We start from the raw sequence: 9589 nt of genomic DNA, 5'->3' as shown, positions 1-9589 counted from the left end.
TAAGACAAATGTATGAGTAAAACAAATGTAGCTGTTAGTTGTTATAGGAAGTAAAGCACAATATATGCATTTGTTGTTGTTGTTGTTGTTGTTGTTAATTAAAAACAGTAAAAAACAAAGTCTCTGACTTGAAATACAAAATCAAAATAAACAATCCTCCTCACATAGCATTTTTTTCTAGGTGTATAGAGAAAAAATGTTGACCAAATAGGTCTAAAGATATCTACGTTCCCTTTTGGTGAAGCACAGATTCTCTGAAATGGAAGCATTTTGAAGATCTTCTCAAACAAATCAAAGAGGGTTTATTCTTGGTCCAACTAAGTAAAATGTATTTTTGGACAATAAAAAGCAGCTTTTGAGCTAAATGAATACCATATTGTGCAAGTGTCAGATTGCTGTACGTCAGTCCTATAATGAAGAACCATGAGTCCAAGGTATAACCGAATACAGTGTCCAATTTCCTTTTGATCTTGCCCCAGAACCCATGCCTTGTCTTTCAACCTTCCTGAAACACTTCTGCCTCGTGCTTCAGCTGGACGCACCAGCTGAACCGTTCACTTCTCTCTCTAACACGTCTGCATTAAATTGTGGTTAACCAACCAAAGACACAGAAACACAGATGCCTTTGTGTCCTGAGATTTATATGGTTAACAGTAGTAGGTGTCCCTATGCTTTTTTATGAATCTTTTATCGAGTTTTTTTTTTTTTAAGTACAGACCACCATCGGTTGCTTGACAGCACCATCAAGTGGCAGCCGTTTTAACTGCAAAGAGATTTTTTCCTCAGTATTTTTGTCATTTTATTTATTTATTTATGTCTAAACGTACATTCAAGATGCTTTAACTTGAGAAGCTAAATATCTTGAAAATACAATGAGATACAGGAAGAAAAAATTGTGCTTCGGTGGTTTTTGCTCTTTGTCAAAACCGTTGAGTTCCCCCAAAAACCTTCATATTTGCTCTCAAAACTTTTGTGATGGAAAGAAAATTACTTTGTGAGGGGAATAAATAAGTCCTAAGCTGATGAAAAGTTTATCTGAGGTAAAACACAACACATTGTTCCTCCCATCTCATATTTTTTCGGTCACCCTGTGCTGTAGGGCAGGGGTATCAAACTCCAGCCCTGATTAAACACACCTCAACCAGCTAAAGAAGGTCTTCAGGGTTGCTTCCAAGCAGGTGTTTTGGAGCTGGTTGGAGCTACACTTTGCAGGACAGTGGCCCTCAGAAGCAGAGTTTACTTTCTCCCCCAATGCCAGACTTTTTTCTTGTCTCAAGCTTGAATCACTTTTTTTTCTGAAGCAAGGCTTGTAATCTTTAATAATTTTGCATTTAGGTATTTGTACTGGAAAACAAAGAAAAACCCCAGGCGGGCTTTACAAAGGAAAATAAACAAACCCCTGTCGTATCTATAAGTCAAAAATGATGCAACAAACTATTTACTAGCAGCTGGTAAAAGCTGAGTGAACACTTCGACACCCCCCACTCTCTCAAGGAAGTGCAGCTCTGAGGCAGAGTTAGATTATTATTACTGGTGACATCATGCATCTGTTGCTGACTGGACAGTTTTGCCTGGAAGCAACATCATGTTTAAATATTTGTGAATGTCTGCATTAATGCATCTAGTATGCATGATTAATTATGCATTACCCTGTGTGTGTGTGTGTGTGTGTGTGTGTGTGTGTGTGTGTGTGTACTCATGGTGTGATGATGTATACAAGCAGTCAAATCATTTTCTGACTTTATGTCATTATGAACAAATAGTGTTCTATACTGCAAAAAGCTATATTTTTACTGGAGCATGTTTTACAAGAAAATATTACTTCATTTTTTTCCATTCAAAATGTAACTTTTAAAGCAATGGTGAATCCAAAAAAAGCATTTATTAAACACTCTCCAACCATCCAAAACATTTGTTTTGTTTGTTTCTTATTCGGAACAGATTATTTGGTTTCTTATTTCTTATTTGGTCAAACACTTGCTCACCAAATGGATTTTCTGGAGCGGATGGGTGCCGTTGAAATAAAGACGGCCTCACACTACCGGAGTTTTAAAATCCTAACCGATTATGAAATCTGGTTGCATCACACACATAAGGAGAATCTTCGCAGATGATCTTCCCTCAAACATGCACACGCGACAAGATTTCAACATAGTGGCGCATCAGAATATTACTGTGATTATTATGCTAGAAGCAGCGCCCTACGTGATCTTACGCAGTAGATTGTCATATTTCAGTGACGTTTACGTTAGCTAGCGTGCTAGCAGCTAGGTGATTTCACTCCAGCACTTCTCTTGGTTGTGATTTTTCTCTGGAGGAGAAAATCGGGGCTAAGTCGGGCTAAGAACCCTGTAGCGTGATCCAAGCTTAAGAGTCCAAACAGATATTAATATCCTGTGATGTGAAAAATGTTCATAAGAAACAAACACATCAACAAGGCAGGTTTTTAAACGGGTTGAAATTGGAAATTGGAACTTGAAATCTCAGTGATGGATTTTATTTTTTTTTTTATAAACGCACCGCTTTTTGCTTCACAAGACAGTATCGATGGACAGGTACAATGTGGAAAACCTATGGAGTATTTTTCTCACGACACCCAGAGGATCCATTAGTGAACAAGTAGTGCTATAAAAGTTAAGCAAACGTTCATCAAATGTGCATTTCGGGTCGAGCTATTGTTTGTGAAATTAATAAGCAATATCTGTGCGAAAACTGTTTCTACGCCAATTTTTTTTTCAGTGTTTCGCCAGCGATACTTCACACACTCCATCTGACCCTTACTTTTCCTTCATGGTCTGATGTAATTCTCTGTGAATTTTGAACGCTTTGAGGGGATTCACTTCACATTAAGCACACTGTCCACACAGCGTTAAATATTGAGCGCGAGTGTCGTTTGTTTTATAATTTCTCTTGCCACAGGTGCTGTTAGCGACCTCGAGAGGTAACTGAATTTTGATGAGCTGTCAAATGAGTGAACAAAGCAGGCCGGAGGCTTCAGTCAGGCGGGCTGGTTTATTTCATCACTTGTGACACAGAGCATGAACACAGATAGTCAACGCTCCCCGGCCTGCCTTTGTTTCTGGCCACATCCGAACGTTTTCTGCCAGGACAGGCTGTTTCCTTCAAGCTCTTGCATGCCTCGTCCTTGTGAAAGCCTCTTTCTCATTCACCCTTGTGCCATATCTTCTCTACACCGCGGCCAAACCGAGAAGGAAATTGCTTGTTTGTGACGGGAAGAAAACAGAAAACTTGATTCAGGGGTTTAAAGGTCCGGGTCAGTGTACTTTCCTCTAACGCGTGAGGATGAATGGATGGCAGTCTGTTGAGATACAGAAGGGGCATGTTCTGTAGTACTCCGTGTTCTTAATTCGCATACCCCCCCCCCTCAAACGTTTTAGCGGCCCAACCGAGTATAAAAGCAAATTCATCTTTTATTCAGCGCGGGTTGAATATTCAGACTGCGAGACGTTAAAGCAGTGGAGGTCAGTGTTTGGCGGGCTTCTCTCTCCCCGAAGTACTAAAACAAGGTTTGAACCAGGGTTCACGGAAGCACATTAAAATGTTTTGCATTCTGAACAAGATGCGGACCAAAGCCACAGCCTATAGACCCTGCTGCATATGCATTAGGCTCTGTGCGACAAAAGCTCAGGGCTCTTATTCATCACCCCGTGGACTGTCTTCAGGCGAGGCCCTCGGTGTGAAGGCCTTGTTCTCGGGTGTGCTGGTGGGGCCCAGACGCACTTAATGGTGTGAATCAGTGGACCAGTGATGTGATGAGCGTATGGTTGATCTCACTCCTTACCCTTTGGCTTCTCCTTGAAGCGTGTACGATGAACATATTTTGCCCTTGAATATTGATGGAACAATTAACAGTTAGTCTGTCTGTCGTCATTAAAACTGGTATGAAACAGTCAAAAATAAGTAACTGAAGAGATAAAGAGGAATGTAATGCTCTGTGCAGCCATTTTGTTCTATTTCTATTCATTACGAAATAAACATTTTAATTCAGTAAAAACTCTGTTTGTTTGTTAAGCCTTTTGATTGATATTTTATATTTAAAAAGTGCAAATGTGTTTTTTTTGGAGTATCATATTCAATACATCACGCTTGTATGTGTCATATATACATCTGTAATATCCAATTTGGTACAGATGTTGATATATCATAAATATGTATATAAATAATTTTTTGCATTTAAATTAGTGTTGTCAAACAATTCATTGTGGTTAATCACTGCAAAATAAACATTTTTGTATACTATGTGTTTTGTGTCTATTTATTATGTATATGAATTAATTAATATATTATGAAAACAAAAGCTTTTATTTTTGATTGCAATTAATCGTTGACAGGACAACACTAGTATATTTACGTCAGCCGTCACTAGATCTTTCAATTGCCTAACATGTCACAGTAATATAAGACTTAGATTATTTATGGTCAAAGCTCTGTAGTTTTTACTGTGAAGCTTAAACTTTAAAAATGAATTTATAAATAAATAAATAAAATGACTGATAATCAATAGACCTAAATGGCATAAGGTACAAGTATAAAATTAAATGTTGATTTTAATGCACTTTGAAGTAACAATTTTAACTTGGTGGTAACATATTCATGCATGTGTAGCACTGTGCCCGATGCTGCTGTCTTAAATATACTTAAAAGCATGCACATGTGTCACCAGCGAAGCAAGCCTTTGCTCCACAGGGGGGTCTGTGCGGGCTTACCCAGCCTAATTATGATCTTGGCCCACCCTGGCACCCACCACCCGCCTGCTGCCTTCATTTTCCAGCCCACCCTGAAAGTCCTATAGCTCACATTCTGGAATTACGCCTCCAAGAAAAGTACAGTAAGGTTTTGGTATAGGTACATTGCGCAATTTAGCTTAATTAACAATTAAAATCATGTAACCATGTAAGAGTAACATTTACAATTATTCATTCCCTTTTTACATTTCTAGCTGTAGCTGATTTTAGCTTTAGTTTCCCCTAATAAATGTTATTAAATAGTGTGTAAATACATTTTAGACAGATTCTATGAAGAGATATGAAAATTTGTAATGTCATACCTGCAAACAAACCTTTGGTCCAAAACAAGCTGTGCTCCACTACACCGTAGAAACATTAAGTCTGCATTTTTTTTTTCCCACTCAGGCACTTATTATTTGTTTGCATTTTATTTTACAAGTCACATTTTAGGATTTTAAATGCTTTGAGAAAGGTCCCAAATCTGGGTCTGCACCTCAGGCTTGACAAACAACATTTTCTGAAGGTCAGGGACCTCCTTTCACCGATCATTAGCTGAAAACCCAGCCTTTAATGCGTTCTCTAGTCTAAGTCAACCACTTATTTAGTGTAATGGGATGTAAAGGCCTATTTGTTTTCATGTTTTCCCCCAGACAGTTTTTGGTTCACTTCCACCCCCTGCAGGAATATGTCTGAATAGCAACCATTATTGAAAATGGTCTGAAGATTTAAACTGACACGAGCGCGTCTAGTATTTTAGCAGTGCATCAATCATATTCATTTAAGTGATAACACACCCAGCTCTGCCATCATTTCATCTTCGTGTGGGTCCCAAACGAAAAATACATCCGTAAACATCTTTATTTAGCGGGTAAATTGTCGCACAGTGTATTTAGTCGTTTCTTTCTGCTCGGCGGTCTTAACACTTCTGCGACTCAGGCAGTAATGGGAAAGTGTTTGGAGCGTTTCACACAGTCGTGGCGTTCTCAGGCGGCGCGGCCATTAGGCTGGCCGCCGACCAGCAGACCCGTCACCCTCGTTTAACGTGCCTCACTGGCCGTGTTTGTGCGCAGACTCCGCGATGGGCATTTCTGAAGAGGAGTCCGGGCTGAAGCGGCGTGCGAACCCGCGGTGCCGAGGGTTAACAGCGCCTGCGCCCGTTCCGCCACCTCCAGACGTCGGGAACGCGCACCGTCACCCGCTCAGCTCGGAGGGTCGCCTACGGAGCGCCGGACGCCGCTCTTTGACAATGTCAGCGCCGGTTTAAATGAAATTCCGCGTGCGCTAATTGAGTGATCTCTAACCATCCACTCAAACCACCTGGGCAGAGCTCCAGCGCCTCCGTTCGTCTTCCTCGGCGGTGGAGCTCGGGCATGTCCTACTTTACCGTTTAATGACCCTCTGACGGAGCAGGACCGAGCCAAACTGCCAAACAAAAGCGAGAGCTTTAAAACCCAGCGTGACCCAGATGATGCCCCCCCCCTCCCTCTGTGCCCGCTTTCATTGTTCTGACAGGAGAAAGAAGCCGGGTTTCATTTGCATAACAAATGGGAATGAAACAGCACGAGAGTGTGCCGCTCCTCACCGTGAAACAGTGCCTGTTACAGCAGCATGCAAATGATCTCCATCATAATCTCATCATCATTCAAGGATTCGCTTCAGTTGATGGGAACTACGTAAACACATACACTTTCAAATTTGATATGAGAAATTATCCATATGCTCATATATATATATATATATATACAGTGTTGGCCAAGATTATTAGAACAAGTTGCCAGTTGGATTTAGTCTGTGTCAGTTTGTTCTGTAACTTCTGTTTCTTCATGTTATTCCAGACAGACTGGATGATGATGAATGATGAGATCAGAAATAACTGACTTAAAACCATTTTTACCTGGCGAAATTACAACAACCGTTACAACAATTGATACCACCATCGTATAAACACACACACACACACACACACACACAGACACAGTGACTAAATGCATATAGTACGCCAAATAAAAATGAAAACTCGTGATATTGATACGCAAAAATCGACTTCGGAGTATGTATGACACGCAGATGTTTGGCGTGCATATAATACGCAGTTTTTGCGTGCATATGAAACATGATACGCATAACCCACGACCCCAATCATCGCGTAGCATAAACACGCCAAAGTCTTTTACTGCGTATCTATATCTGTATCTTATATTTATTTGGCGAAGTATTTTTACGCACATTCAAGAAATCGGGTCGATTAAATGGCAGTGTGCGGTTTTAGTGTCATCTATTGATTCTCGTTCTAAATATGGCAGAAAATATTTGAACATGAATTGACATTTAGTGGGTCTTCTACTAAACAGTACTCTTCTGTAAATGGTAAAAATGCATGATAATTGTTCGCTCAGATATGAAATCAATTTAAACAGGACACATTTTAATGTACAGAAGACAAACAAACAAAACGCTGTTAAACCTTTATTGTTCCGATGCTTGAAAACCCTTTTTCATACATGCATATCATTCTAATTTAACCTAAATGTAGACTGGAGCTCTAGTCACGTCTTTGTCAGAGACACAATTTCTGGTGCAAGATGGCAAGGTTAAACGTCTCCTCGGCTCTATTTGGTTGCCAGGCAGTGGTCAAAAACATGCCCGACAACGGCTATTCAGAAGTAGCCCAGATATTAGGGCTCAGGATGAGATGTTTTGTCAGATCGGGGCCTTTTATTTGATATGAATTATGTTTCTTGCAGGCCTCATAGCATGTAGTCAGACGGGTCAGTTAAAGAGAGATCCTTCCTTTCATCTGGGCAGGAGACTAATTAAGCACACCAAACACTATTTATTTTGAAACCCATATTTATAATTGAAACTCATATTTGAATGGTGCTGACACAGACTTTTTCTTCCTCATTAGCGGAGTTTAATTGTTGCACAGCATTTAGGTGGTTTTTGTGTGCATGTGTGGGCTTTAGATCCTCACAGACAATGTGCAAGAGCCGGGATTACAGTCGTGTCACGCCAAGATTATTCTCCTTGCCTTATCCTTGCAGAAATATGATTATTATTGTCATTGTCATTTTGTGTTATTCCTGTTTATAGCGCGATTAAGTCCAGTCTTATTAATGAAAAACTCATCGGATGTCAGCTCCTGCTCACGCAGGATAAGAAAATGTTTATGAGACAGAGGGCAAAGCTGGGAAAGGTCCCTGAGAGATTTGCCGTGTTTAAATACGAGCCAGGCCTGAATAATTTTGTCTGCATGGATCAGAGATTCAAGTTTACAAGATAAGCTATCATGGCCGTCTCAGGACAGGCTTGAACAGACGAGAGCAGCCTCACACTTCTGCAGACCGGTTATAGAGTTTATAGTTTATATGTAATTTTTTTCATGCAAAGTGTGTGTTTATACATGCTTGAATGTGCATTATATATATGTTATTGTATACGGTAAATGTTTTAATCTAGTTTATAATTTAATAATCTTAATAATTTATATATTATCAATTTGTATATATATATATATATATATATATATATATATATATATATATATATATATATATATTCTATGATAATGTAATATTGTTATTTTTTGATTAATCGTTATTGTATGTATAATACTTTCTGTACACACACACAAACACACACACACACACACACACACACACACACACACACACACACACACACACACACACACACACACACTTTGTGGTTGTTCCTGAAACCAGTGTGATGTTTTTATTTACATGTGGTACAGATTTAAAGTTTAATTTGAGCGACAACAGCATCGTTGCAGGATTCTTAATTTGCACCGGTTTAATTTGTAAAGTGCCAGCGATTCCCATGATCCTCATCTCTTGAGGTTCTCATCTCTGATTGCTCAAACCCTGATTTGGCCCCTTCTTATGAGAATATCAGACCCTCTGCTATAAAAAGACACTGGCGGCATTATCGTCTTATAAAACGGATTCAGAAACAAATTAAAAATTGTCATGTCTAATCTTCTTTGACCAAAAGTACCAAGTGCAAGTGGTACATGTTCTTAAATCTGTGGCCTGATCCAAGTTGTTTACAGCACTAAGCCTCAGGAGGGATCTGGTTGCTCATAAATCTGGGGCTCTGATTATGTCGCAGCGGAGACAGACACAAAGCCACACTCTCATTTTCAATGCCTTCTGACCAGGAGACATACATTTAGGTCAGATATATAGCCAGTTTGCCCTTGCATGTATAACGTTATATAATGCGCATATACAGTTCGGAAACTACTCTAAAAAGTCTGTAAGAGCACAAAAAATATAGCTCAATGTATACTGTATGATTTTATTTTTTTTTCATATTTATTTTCAAAGGTGTTTTAATAATAGTTTAATGCTGCAATGCAGAACATTAGTGGATAAAGTCCCTTGTAACGAGCTGTCAGTACTTTTTCTATTATTTGTTTTTATTAGTTTCGTTTTTAAAAGGAGATCATATCTTTTCTCTTCAATGTTTTATATAGTTTTGATGCTTTATAAGTACTCGCGCAATGACTACTGAAGAAACCCGAAGTCTAAAAATCGAGGTCAAAAAGCATAAGAAATATTGCATGGCCCGTACAAATCCAATGTTTGCATAATAACTTGGCATCTAAGAAGTGTTCATCTGATCAGTTTTGAAGGCAGAATAGATTCAGTGCAGTTGGTTATGTCAATGAAAATGATACATTTACAGGTAACCTATTTTGAAATTAAAGTATTGTATTTCTCATTATCTTTACTTGCATTACGAGTATTATAAAGCTGTCTGTCATACTTGGCTGACTGTCAAGCATAGTATTAAGTGCAAAAGGATGAATTGTTTTA

Source organism: Puntigrus tetrazona, chromosome 12 (genome assembly GCF_018831695.1).
Source record: "Puntigrus tetrazona isolate hp1 chromosome 12, ASM1883169v1, whole genome shotgun sequence".
In the NCBI taxonomy this organism is placed as follows: Eukaryota; Metazoa; Chordata; class Actinopteri; order Cypriniformes; family Cyprinidae; genus Puntigrus; species Puntigrus tetrazona.
Note: the sequence above shows the minus strand (reverse complement) of the source record.